The sequence below is a fragment of the Osmerus eperlanus genome, chromosome 3 (genome assembly GCF_963692335.1).
Source record: "Osmerus eperlanus chromosome 3, fOsmEpe2.1, whole genome shotgun sequence".
In the NCBI taxonomy this organism is placed as follows: domain Eukaryota; kingdom Metazoa; phylum Chordata; class Actinopteri; order Osmeriformes; family Osmeridae; genus Osmerus; species Osmerus eperlanus.
Window position 1 is genome coordinate 16,870,138 of NC_085020.1, and position 13,216 is coordinate 16,883,353.

The following is a 13,216-nucleotide window of genomic DNA, read 5'->3' on the forward strand; positions in this document are numbered from 1 at the left end:
CAGGATTACACCGAGACTCGTCACCTCTGGTTTAAGACAGGGGGTTAAGCCTCCTAGATTCTTAGTAAGCATCTCTCTTTTGGATTTGGGGCCACATAGTCGGACTTCGGTTTTGTCTTCATTTAATTTAATAAAGTTATCATTCATCCATTTGTTTAGTCCCAAGCTCCGGCCCCCAGGCCGGAGCTTGGGAGCGCCCCCGCGCTCCCATGCGCACGGGGGTGCATGGGAGCACGGGGGCGCGGGCGGAGGAGGTGGCCAGACGTCCTCTGGCGGAGGAGGTGGCCAGACGTCCTCGGGCGGAGGAGGCAGTGGCCGGGAAACAGGGCAGGACCGAGGCTGGGGTACAGGGCAGGACCGAGGCTGGGGCACAGGGCAAGAACGAGGCTGGGGCACAGGGCAAGAACGAGGCTGGGGCACAGGGCAGGACCGAGACTGGGGCACAGGGCAGGAATGAGGCTGGGGTACTTGGCAGGAACGGGGCTGGGTACCGGCGGCAGGCGGCCGAGACTCCCCGGCAGGAACAGCCTCGGTGCTCTGGGTGCTGGGCGGCACAACCTTGGTCGTCTGGGCACTGGGCGGCACAACCTCAGGATGAGGCAGGGGCACAGGGCAGGATCGAGGCAGGGGCACAGGGCAGGACCGAGGCTGGAGTCGGGGTTCGGGCTGGGGCTGGAGCCAAGGCAGGAACCAGGACCTAGGGTGGGCCCTCCGCTGCAGGCTTTGGGGTCCACCAAAGGCAAGCCGGGTCCCCATGAAAGGGTTCGGGGAACTCACCGATGGGTCCAATTTGGGTCTTAGCATTCTGTCACGACGTGAGGTGGGGTTGACCCAAATGCAGGGGAGTCGGCAGGCATTGTCAAACAAAGGGTTTATTACTCAAAAAACCGGGACACAGACAGGGTAACACGCAGCGACAAAGGGTAATGCTAAGACCAAGACTGGACACAAAACGGGAACCTAAATACACAGAAACAAACAAGACACAGGTGGACACAATGAAACTAACGAGAACTCAACGAGACAAGTGAAGACAATGAGACAGGGAAACACTAGGGCAGGGCAAAACCAAAAACAACAGAGGGGCACGGCTGTGGCACTTTATTTGCATCAGAGTTTAGTCTGAGGTCGCTAATTATTTTGGTGAGAGCAGTTTCAGTACTGTGATATTTCCTGAAACCTGACTGCGAGACTTCCAGGATGGTATTTTCTTCAAAAAAATAATTTAATTGGACTAAAACTATCTTTTCCAGTACTTTACTAATAAATGGAAGGTTTGATATTGGTCTGTAATTTGCAAGTAGACTGTTATCCAATTTGGGTTTCTTTAATAGGGGCTTTACAACAGCTGTTTTGAAGGCATCTGGGAAGACGCCAGTTCTAAGGGATGTGTTTATAATCTCTAGCACTGGACCTGAGACACTATCAAACAATCGCTTAAAGAATGTTGTGTGTATAGGATCAATATCTGAGGTTGTGGAGTTAGATTCACTGACAATTTTGGAAAGTTCACTAAGTGTGATACAGGTAAATGTGCTCATGGTTATGTTGCAGAATCTACTGATGTCAGTTTCGACCCCACTATTAATAATATTAGCTCTGATCAAAGTTATTTTGTTCTTGAAGAACAAAGCAAGCTCTTCACATTTAACTGCTGAGGATGGAGGTGGGGCAGGGACAGTGTTTAGCAGCTGGTCAATGGTGGAGAAAAGAACACTGGAATTTCTGGCATTTTCTGTAATAATGTTGGAGAAATATTCTCTCCTTGCTAGACGGATGGTTTTGTTATAGGTGGTTAGTGTATCTTTGTAGATATTGTAGTGGATAGTGATCTTTGTTTTCCTCCATTTTCTCTCTGCTGCATGGCATTTTCTTTTTGTTTCACTAACATTTTTATTTCTCAGCCATGGGGAGGTTCTGCTTGTGCACTTCTTTTTGGTTTTCAGTGGTGCAAGAGTCTAACACAGATAATAGTGCATCATTGAGGTTCTCTACCATTTCATTCAGAGAGCAATCATGATTTGTCGGCTCATATAGAGCAAATTGTTCAGAAAATGTCATCATAGCTGTATCGTCTAAATATCTTCTATGGACTAAGAATTCTTTTTTGTTTTTTGTTAGGATAATTTCCACATTAAAAAGTATATAATGATGATCTGAGAGGGGTAGATCAGTTATTGAAATATTATTGATATTTAGTCCAGTTGTTATCACTAGATCTAGTGTGTTTCCGTGCCGGTGTGTTGGGTCTGTTATGTGTTGAGTTAGATTGAAACTGTCGAGGAGATTTAAGAGCTCAATAGTTCTTGTCTGCAGATAAGAGAGCCCCCTTTCCTTATTACCCTGGGGGAAGGGTGAGCATTACACTAGAAGATGTTGGGGGTTTGTTTGTTTTAACCCTTGTGTTATCTTCGGGTCATTCTGACCCATCAGTCATTGTGACCCACCGTCGTATTGCGACAAATTTACCTCATACAAAAACAAAGTGAAGCATTTTCTTTTAACTGTCGGGCTGTCTCAGACCCCCCACATTGGAATGGTTAAAAGAAAATTATTTGTATTTGTTTTTGTATTGGGTAAAATTGGGTAAACACAACGATGGTTCGTTATGAACCTTTGGGTCATGTGACCCGAAGGCAGCACGAGGGTTAACCCTTGTGTTATCTTCGGGTCATTCTGACCCATCAGTCATTGTGACCCACCGTCGTATTGCGACAACTTTACCGCATACAAAAACAAAGTGAAGCATTTTCTTTTAACCGTTGGGCTGTCTCAGACCCCCCACATTGCAAAGGTTAAAAGAAAATTATTTTAATTTGTTTTTGTATTGGGTAAAATTGGGTAAACACAATGATGGTTCATTATGAACCTTTGGGTCATGTGACCCGAAGGCAGCACAAGGGTTAAGGAGATACTGTTTGACATGGGCTAGATGGAGACCCGAGGTCTGGTGACCATTTGCTTGACACCTACAGTATAAGGAGGAGCTTTTACGACACCAGGACCGGAGATTCTGCTATTGTGTTTCAAACAGGGTTGATAAAGCTTTCTTAATTTCTTCACCGACTGACAATACTGACTGACTGTGCAATACTTGATAGATTAATATTTCTGACACTCTTCCCCTGAGATCAACCTCCCGTCCTTCCGACTCAGGAAACACTTTCCACAAGTGATGGCACAGTATATCACTAACTTCAATAAACCTTTATAACAGAATACAATGAAGTAGTATATGGTTAAACATTACTTTTCAAAACCTAATGGAATATATGAAATAATTCCATTACATGGCTCAACCTCTTTATCGTGCTATTAATCCAGTTAAACTCTAACTTTTGAATTACGATTCCTTGTACTTAGACTAACAAGCAGTGCAGTGACAAAGTAGAGGCTTTCTAGTTGGGTGTGCTCAAGCCTTCGGCGAGAGCACAACCTTTGTTCTCTCACATATATATTATTATTGTGAGAATGCTGTTAAGCATTCTCACTATTGTTTTCCTGTTTCTCTTTATTGTTTTCATGTTTCTCTTTATTGTGAGAATGCTGTTAAGCATTCTCACTATTGTTTTATCACTATTGATTATATCGACTTCTTAGTTCTTCCGCCGTTTTTTGGCCTTTAACTAGTTCTGCATACTTTCACCGATTCCTACAATTTTTGTATCAAAACGTTCAGCTCCTTCAGGAGATGTTGGCTATGACTTTTGGTATTTCTCACTTTTATACTTTTTAAGACATTAAGGATTTTGTGCAAATAATTCTCCCATTAAAAGTAATGGTAAATCCTTTCAAATCATTAAAAAGCTTCCTCCTCTTTCAAACGTAACTACTTCAGCATACTTTCAGCTAGAGACACCATTCAACCTTTAAAATGTTCACAAGACATTCAGCTATTCCCAAATGATTCAGCCAATTTTGAATTATGACAGTTTGAAATACATTAAAATGTTTGCTCCTTCTTGATTTTTATGAATGAGAAGCAAGCAGAGTGGCACACTCTGCTGGCTGCTCTTTTTCTGATATTCAACTAAATTGTGTTCCTCTAACGTTCATATAGTTTAACTTACAGAAACAAGTTATACCTTAAAATGTAGGAAAAATTGTCTTCTTTCAGCCAATGTAACTACTAAAGAGCTCACATTTACAGATTTTCAGCTATGAGCCTTGAAGCGAGAGCAGCCTTTCAAATTCTCTCACTAACTTCAATAGAGAGGTGAGTAAAATCAGTCAGAGAAAGCAAGAAGGAACAAGATTTTGAAACTGCCGATAGAGTCGTATTTCTGACCGCACAGACATATAAAGGACATCTCTGGTTTCGGCAGAGTCTTGGGTCTCGGAAAATATCCTTATATTTTGGATTGGACGTATAGTTTTGCGTCTAGGTCAACTTGTTTGAGGTGTGGATGCTAGGTAAATGTTCGTTTTTCTCTCTGCCTAGCTCGTTAGCCATCACAGCTGCGCCATCACCGTGGCAACCAAACAAACAAGCACCAGGAAAGCAAAAGGAACACGTTTTTGAAACTGCAGGTAGAGTCGTAATTCTGACTGCACAGACATATAAAGAATATCTCTGGTTTCGGCAGAGTCTTGGGTCTCGGAAAATATCCTTATATTTTGGATTGGACGTACAGTTTTGCGTCTAGGTTATCTTGTTTGAGGTGTGGATTCTAGCTACATTTCTCTTATTCTCTGCCCTCAGCGCGTTAGCAATCATAGCTGCACCATCACCGTAACGACAGACACGCACCACTCAGTCTCTCACACAGGTGATTGGTACGTTTACTTGACCATGAGAAACACGATTACTAGCAATTGTCGGTTTATGCCAATAATACGATTACTCCGTTTACATGTGTAATTAGTTATGCGATTACTCAATAAACGCGTCTACATGATTCTTTTTTATTAAGCGTTGTATGCTCCACGGACAAAACTTGCACCATCATCCTTCTGCAACAAAGTGTCGCCGTGTCTTCCTGTATCGGCTCTACTGCTGTATGTTTCATTCCATCAACACATTGAATCCTACTAAGAAAGCCGAGTAAACGCACTCATGCTACATCTGCTACTGCTATTACTATCCCAACTATAATTACAGCTGTTAAAACGATAATATTCTTGTTCCGACTAGCTAGCCTACTTCTTCTGTTTAACAGTTCAGCTTTCAGCTTCTCCCGCATTGTAGGCTATTTTAGCTCTTAGCTTTGTTAAGATGATGCAGATGATGCAGTTCAGCTTCCACACTGCCTCTTTTGTGTCACTCACACATTTTTGAAATTCATTTCAGCTTGCGGGTATTTTCTCATTTCTCACTTTTATACTTTTTAAAATATAAAGGTTTTTGTGCAAATTATTCTCCCTTTAAAAGTAATGGTATATCCTTTCAAATCATTGTTGGAATGCTGCTCCAGCCCCTTTCAAAAATACCTTTCGGTTGCTTTGAAGCTTCAGCTTATAAATTTCTACTAAATTTTCACTATTTTCAGCTTTTTTAGCATGGTCAGCTATCCCCATTCAGGTTTTCAGCATTCTCACTGCTGTTTCGCAGGAACAGCCTTTTCTAGTTTATTGTTTATTTTCGCCCCCCTAAGGATCAGTCAATATTTGGAGTACATACACAACGGCGGTGTCAAAAGGTTCGTCTTGGTAGCGATTGCGTTGGTTGTATTTTTATTTACGTTCCGTTGCATGGTTTAAGTAGAAATTGCGTTTTTGTGGTGAAAAGTGAAGCTAACGGTGGCTAATTTGCTAGCCACAGTCACTGACGTTACTAACGTCACTGCGTCACTAACGTCACGAAAACACGCGTGACTACATGTAGCAGAACATTCGTTTCACATCTGTTAACTTGGGGATAGCTAGGCTAACTATAGCTTTACTGCAAGGCAGCTGCAGGAACGCCACAAGCAAAGAGGCCAGGGTGATAACTATTTACTCCTTTTACTTTGTGATGTGAAACACAATTATGAAATGTAATGTACAATATTAGCTGATATTATTAAGGAAGTAGGCCCACATCTACTTTTGGAAACGGTAGTCTACTATTTCACTGAAGCATTAGCATCATGACATTAGCCTCTGTTGCCCGGGCAACACATACTACAGTGGTCTATGATGCATCTGTTTTCAATCTTTAAAATAAACATTCCTCACAAATACATTTTCGTTGTAGGATTTATTATGACATTACATTACAAGTAAACGATTTGTGGGTGAAATGATCATTACCTGTGGTTTCAAACCAGTGTTGCTCACTGCAACGCTGTAGCCTACGCGAGACACTACAAAAACATCTACACAGCTGTAGGAAGTCAAACGGCGACAGAACATGTTCGGCACTCCCCTTACTTAAATCAAAAGTCTATCTAACTACTAACCTGAACTTCATTGCCACAGCCTAAACGTTGTCAATCTGTTCATGAAAATAATTTATTTCAGCCTAAACCGTACAACGGAACGTTAAATCCAATTCAACCAACGCAATCGCTACCAAGACCAACACAGCAGTAGTCTACTAGTACTGTACCGTAGTAGTACAATTTACCGGGGCAGCTTCTCCACACAGGGCTATGTCGCATTTTGCGTTGTTACAGTGCGTGTCCACTGCAGCGACGCGAAGCGCTTGCCATCGCTCGCCTTCCCACAGTTCACCACGCTCAAGGGCGTTTCAAACAGATGAATGTAGAATGTAGTTCTCTAAAATCACTGTTGTAGTTCTCATGGCCAAGTGTGCAGACTTGGGGTTACGTAGTTGCAACATCGATCAAAATACAACTTGTATACAAAATACAAAACTGCTTAATAGACATACACGTTGACATGTGTAAAAAACGTTTTACTATATTCCTCAGTCTCTGCTAATCTGTCGATACGATAGTGAGTTCCAGCCGGGCTAGCTAGCTAGCTAGTTACTACAGAACGAAGTTACGTAATGTCACTAGACTGAATTAGAAAGTACAAGCACCAACAACTTTGGCAACCTTGCGCCATGCATCGTTTTTTTATTATTAACATCTCTGTACAAATACAGCTATGTATCGTACAGGACTGGGTAAGCACCCACACAAACGATTAGTTTCTCCTCCACCTTGAAACCTAGAAAGCTAGAAATGTTTACCATGGTTGCTGCGTTACGAGAAACAAGAAAACACTCCGATTGGCCATCGCTAGCGAAAATCGCTCCTCATTTGCATAAATTTGAGAAAATCTCAACTCTGTCGCGTCGCGTCGCTACCCACAATGCACCACGCAAGCGATTCGCCTGGCTCCATAGAAAATGAATGGAAAACATCGCGTCGCTCGCATCGCGTCGCTGCAGTGGACAAGCACTGTTACAGTGCGTTTACACTGCAGCGACGCGAATCGCTTGCCATCGCTCGCCTTCCCACAGTTCACCACGCGCGGGGGCGTATCAAACAGATTAATGTAGAATTGTAGTTCTCTAAAGTCACTGTTGTAGTTGTCATGGCCAAGTGTGCAGACTTGGGTTTACGTACTCGCAACATCGATCAAAATACAACTTGTATACAAAATACAAAACTGTTTAATAGACATTACACGTTGACATGTGTAAAAACGTTTTATTATAGTACTCAAAGTCTCTGCTAATCTGTCGATACGACCAGGGAGTTCCAGCCGGGCTTATAGTAGGGACTTTAAGTAGCCCGGCTGGAACTCCCTGGAACGTAACTTTGTTCGAGAGTACAAAGTACAAAAAAAACACCAGGAGCACCGACAACGTCGGCAAACCTGCGCCTGGCCTCATTCTTTTTATTAATGTCTTTGTACAAATACAGAGACGTATCGTACAGGACTGGATATGCAGCCACACAGGCGATTAGTTTCTCCTCCATCTTAAAAACTGAAAGCTAGAAATGTTTACCATGGTTGCTGCGTTACGAGAAACAAGAAAACACTCTGATTGGCCATCGCTAGCGAAAATCGCTCCTCATTTGCATAAAGTTGAGAAAATCTCAACTCTGTCGCGTCGCTACCCACAATGCACCACGCAAGCGATTCGCCTGGCTCCATAGAAAATGAATGGAAAACATCGCGTCGCTCGCATCGCGTCGCTGCAGTGGACAAGCACTGTTACAGTGCGTTTACACTGCAGCGACGCGAATCGATTGCCATCGCTCGCCTTCCCACAGTTCACCACGCGCGGGGGCGTATCAAACAGATTAATGTAGAATTGTAGTTCTCTAAAGTCACTGTTGTAGTTGTCATGGCCAAGTGTGCAGACTTGGGTTTACGTACTCGCAACATCGATCAAAATACAACTTGTATACAAAATACAAAACTGTTTAATAGACATTACACGTTGACATGTGTAAAAACGTTTTATTATAGTACTCAAAGTCTCTGCTAATCTGTCGATACGACCAGGGAGTTCCAGCCGGGCTTATAGTAGGGACTTTAAGTAGCCCGGCTGGAACTCCCTGGAACGTAACTTTGTTCGAGAGTACAAAGTACAAAAAACACACCAGGAGCACCGACAACGTCGGCAAACCTGCGCCTGGCCTCATTCTTTTTATTAATGTCTTTGTACAAATACAGAGACGTATCGTACATGACTGGATATGCAGCCACACAGGCGATTAGTTTCTCCTCCATCTTAAAAACTGAAAGCTAGAAATGTTTACCATGGTTGCTACGTTACGAGAAACAAGAAAACACTGCCATTGGCCATCGCTAGCGAAAATCGCTCCTCATTTGCATAAAGTTGAGAAAATCTCAACTCGATCGCGTCGCGTCGCTACCCACAATGCACCACGCAAGCGATTCGCCTGGCTCCATTGAAAATGAATGGAAAACATGTTGTTGCTCGCATCGCGTCGCTGCAGTGTAAACGCACCGTTACTGACAATGATCGCTACCAGTGAGCTTTTTATGAATGAGCGATTTTCCACTAAATAAATGTCAAGCTTATTTACGTTTTAGGGGGCATATTTTCAGTTAGCAGATGGGACTGTCTGAATCGCGATTCCATCTTCTACTGCCGGGTAACGTCGTAGAATAATCTTCAAAGGGGGTTCTTTATTAATGAATGAATGCAATGAGTAGGCTACATGCCTGAAAATATCACGAGAAGGGAAAAACTTAAAATGACGTTTAAATCATAGAGATTAGGTCCATTTTTACACCGGTCTGCCAAATGTATTCGTTTTGATTCAACGATGAGGCTGCCTCTTGCAGGGGAAATGAGAAGACATCTATTTCATTCTACACTTCACTCGTATTTTCAGTTGTAAATGAGCAGCAAAAAAAATGCTTTTAAATCTATTTAATCTTTATAAATAATAAGTATGCATTTTCATATAAAATATACAGAAATCAGTTGTAAAAATGTCATTCAAAAACGGACCCCTGTGCAACCGACGCAAGCAAGCACACCCTACAATTTCCCCAGAAATTGTACCCTCTCTAGTTGGGTGTGCTCAAGCCTTCGGCGAGAGCACAACCTTTGTTCTCTCACATATATATTATTATTATTATTATTTTTATTTCTTTTTGCCCCCCTAAAACTCAGTCAATATTTGGCCTACATAGACAACGTAGGTGTCAAAAGTTTCGTCTTGGTAGCGATTGAGTTGCTTCTATTGGAATTTACGTTCCGTTGCATGGTTTAGGCTGAAGTTAAGTTTTTGTGGCGAAAAGTGAAGCTAACGGTGGCTAATTTGCTAGCCACAGTCACTGACGTTACTAACGTCACTACGTCACTAACGTCACGAAAACACGCGTGACTACCTTTGGCAGAACATTCGTTTCGCATCTGTTAACTTGGGGGATAGCTAGGCTAACTATAGCTTTACTGCAAGGCAGCTGCAGAAACGCCACAAGCAAAGAGGCCAGGGTGATAACTATTTACTAATTTTACTTTGTGATATGACACACAATTGTGATGTGTAATGTGCAGTATAAGCTGATATTATTAAGGAAGTACATCTACTTTCGGAAACAGTAGTCTACTATTTCACTGAAGTATTAGCATCATGACATTAGCCTGTGTTGCCCGGGCAACACATACTACAGTGGTCTATGATGTAGCGTTATCTGTTTTCAATCGTTAAAATAAACATTCCTCACATATACATTTTCGTTGTAGGATTTATTCTGACATTAGTAAACGATTTGTTGGTGAAATTATCATTACCTGTGGTTTCAAACCAGTGTTGCTCACTGAAACGCTGTAGCCTACGCGAGACACTACAAAAACATTACAGTACACAGCTGTAGGAAGTCAAACGGCGACAGAACATGTTCGGCACTCCCCTTACTTAAATCAAAAATCTATCTAACTACTAACCTTAACTTCATTGCCACAGCCTAAACTTTGTCAATCTGTTCATGAAAATAATTAATTTCAGCCTAAACCGTACAACGGAACGTTAAATCAAATTCAACCAACGCAATCGCTACCAAGACGAACACAGCAGTAGTCTAGTACTGTACTGTACTGAGTGAGTCTACAGTAGTAGTACAATTTACCGGGGCAGCTTCTCCACACAGGGCTATATCGCACTTGGCGTTGTTACTGACAATGATCGCTACCAGTGAGCTTTTTATGAAAGCGATTTTCCACTAAATAAATGTCAAGCTTATTTACGTTTTTGGGGGCATACTTTCAGTTAGCAGGTGGTACTGTTTGAATCGCGATTCCATCTTCTACTGCCGGTAACGTCGTACAATAATCTTCAAAGGGGGTTCTTTATTCATGAATGAATGCAATATGAGTAGGCTAAATTCCTTAAAATATCACGAGAAGGGAAAAACTTAAAAGGACGTTTAAGTCATAGAGATTAGGTCAATTTTTACACCGGTCTGCCACATTTATTCGTTTTGATTCGTTTAAATCTATTTAATCTTTATAAATAATAAATATGCATTTTCATATAAAATATACAGAAATCAGTTATAAAAATGTCATTCAAAAACGGACCCCTGTGCAACCGACGCAAGCAAGCACACCCTACAATTTCCCCAGAAATTGTACCCTCTCTAGTTTCTAATGTAATCGTGAGAGGAAACAGGCAGGATATATTTGCAATAATTCAATAAAGTGTTATTTTAACGTTAGTTGTATTGGTTACTTAATCATTTAACTAGTTAACGTGCTATAGCTCTACGTTTATTACGTCTGACAAGCGGAGGTACAGTAGGTAGCTAGCTACAGTACAGTACAGACAGTGCAGTACAGTAACGTAACCAACATTCAGTATTAACTTGTCGACATTGCGGGGTCTGCTTACAGTACCTAGTCTAAACTTCTACGGTTTTAGTGTAAATATTAACTAGTCCTTTACTGTAGCCACTTAGCTACTTACAATCATTTAAAGTGGGTCTACCTCCAATGAATAATGGAATTTATAATGATCCTACCTGAAGCTTTGGTAAGAATGACAGCTGTCAATCATTGTAGATACAGTAAGCTGTTAAAAACTAAACAAAAAACGTTAGCAGTCTAGTTTGCTTATGTTACTGTACTTATGAGTATGCACAGTTGGTTCAGCACACCATGCTTCCATACATAGTTGTAACTACGGTTATTAATATCTCTCTGTTATTTTAGATGAGCACCAAGCCTAAGAGCCATAACCTCCACTCTCCATCTCCATGGGAGATGGAGAGTGGATTGCGAGGCTGAGGGCATTTGCTGGCTCAGGGGTTTGGCCTGCTGGAGGAGGCAATAGACCTGCCCCAAGGCAGCGGAAATGGCATGACCTCTATCAAAAGGTAAAGTACTGCAAAATATGTGCTTATTACTGCTTACAGTCATTAGACTGCAGGTCACTTGATGAAAAAGGGTCAATACAATGGTGCAGATAATATCAGACAATGGACTGTACACTGAGTGACTGGCTGAGTAACTATTCTGATTGTTTCAGATTGAGAAATGCCCCATGCAGGCCCGTGGACAGACCGCCCTATTTGGAGGGTCCATGGTCTGTAATTGTGGATTCCATGCTGTTAAGGTGATGTATTAAAAAATTACATCTGACTATCTTGCATCTCATGTCTTTTACAATGATGTTGCTGTTACATTACATGTAATGCTGTTGTTTTAGCAGACTGCCACTCAGTCACCTCAGGCACCACAGTCTGTGGCTTCAGACTTGCCCACTGGTGCTGCAGCCCAGCCTTCTTTCCTGCGGCCCCCTCTGAGTGTGTCAATGGTAAATATTTTCTTAGTTATTCATGTTTTGTATAAATCATTTTGTATGTGCTGAATAACAAAATTAACTCTGTTTCTCCTTGCAGTTCACTAAATCACGGTTTGGTGGGTCACAGTCTGCCTCAGTGAAGCCCAATATTGTGGCTAGGAATCCCCGCCCCGCTCCTCCTCCATCCTCTGTGAGGACCTCCAGCCCTGCTCCTTCTCCATCCTCTGTGAGGACCCCCAGCCCTGCTGTTAGCACCAGCCTGGAAGTAGCCACTGTGAGTACAGCGTCTCCTTTTTGTCTGGTTATGTTTCAAGTCATCTTGAGAGTAGCCTTTTTGAATGCAAAAAAACATTCTTATTTGCTGTTGTCTTCCAAACAGGATGGGGCAGGAGAAATCCATCCAGCTGCTACTGGGGCTACAGCTTCTGTCTGGTTGCCGGGTGAGCTGAGCAAGTCAATCCCTGTTCAAGATCACAGGTGGATTTCCAACACCCTATTTCACTCTGGCAAACTGCGGCCAGATTTGAAGCTGTGGTATGAGCCCCTGTTCCAGCACTAATATATCATCAAACGCCAACACCCAACCGCTTCTTCACCCATCGGCTGATGGTGTGGATGCCCTACCGCCTTTGGAGGGTGAGGGTGTTCTGCCCAGAGGCATGGACGCTGGGCTAGTGCCCCTCTACCCCCCTCCCAGAGGCATGGACGCTGGGCTAGTGCCCCTCTACCCCCCTCCCAGAGGCATGGACACTGAACACTTTAATTTTGTCAATAGTTCTGTTAATGTTTTCTGTTATTGTCTATAGTTACTGTTGAATAAGTGAATGGAGGGATTCACTACTGTTCTGTATATATTTAAGTTATTGTCTGTAGTTACTGTTGAATAAGTGAATGGAGGGATTCACTACTGTTCTGTATATAAGTTATTGTCCATAGTTACTGTTGAATAAGTGAATGGAGGGATTCACTACTGTTCTGTATATATTTAAGTTATTGTCCGTAGTTACTGTTGAATAAGTGAATGGAGGGATTCACATACTACTGTATAATGG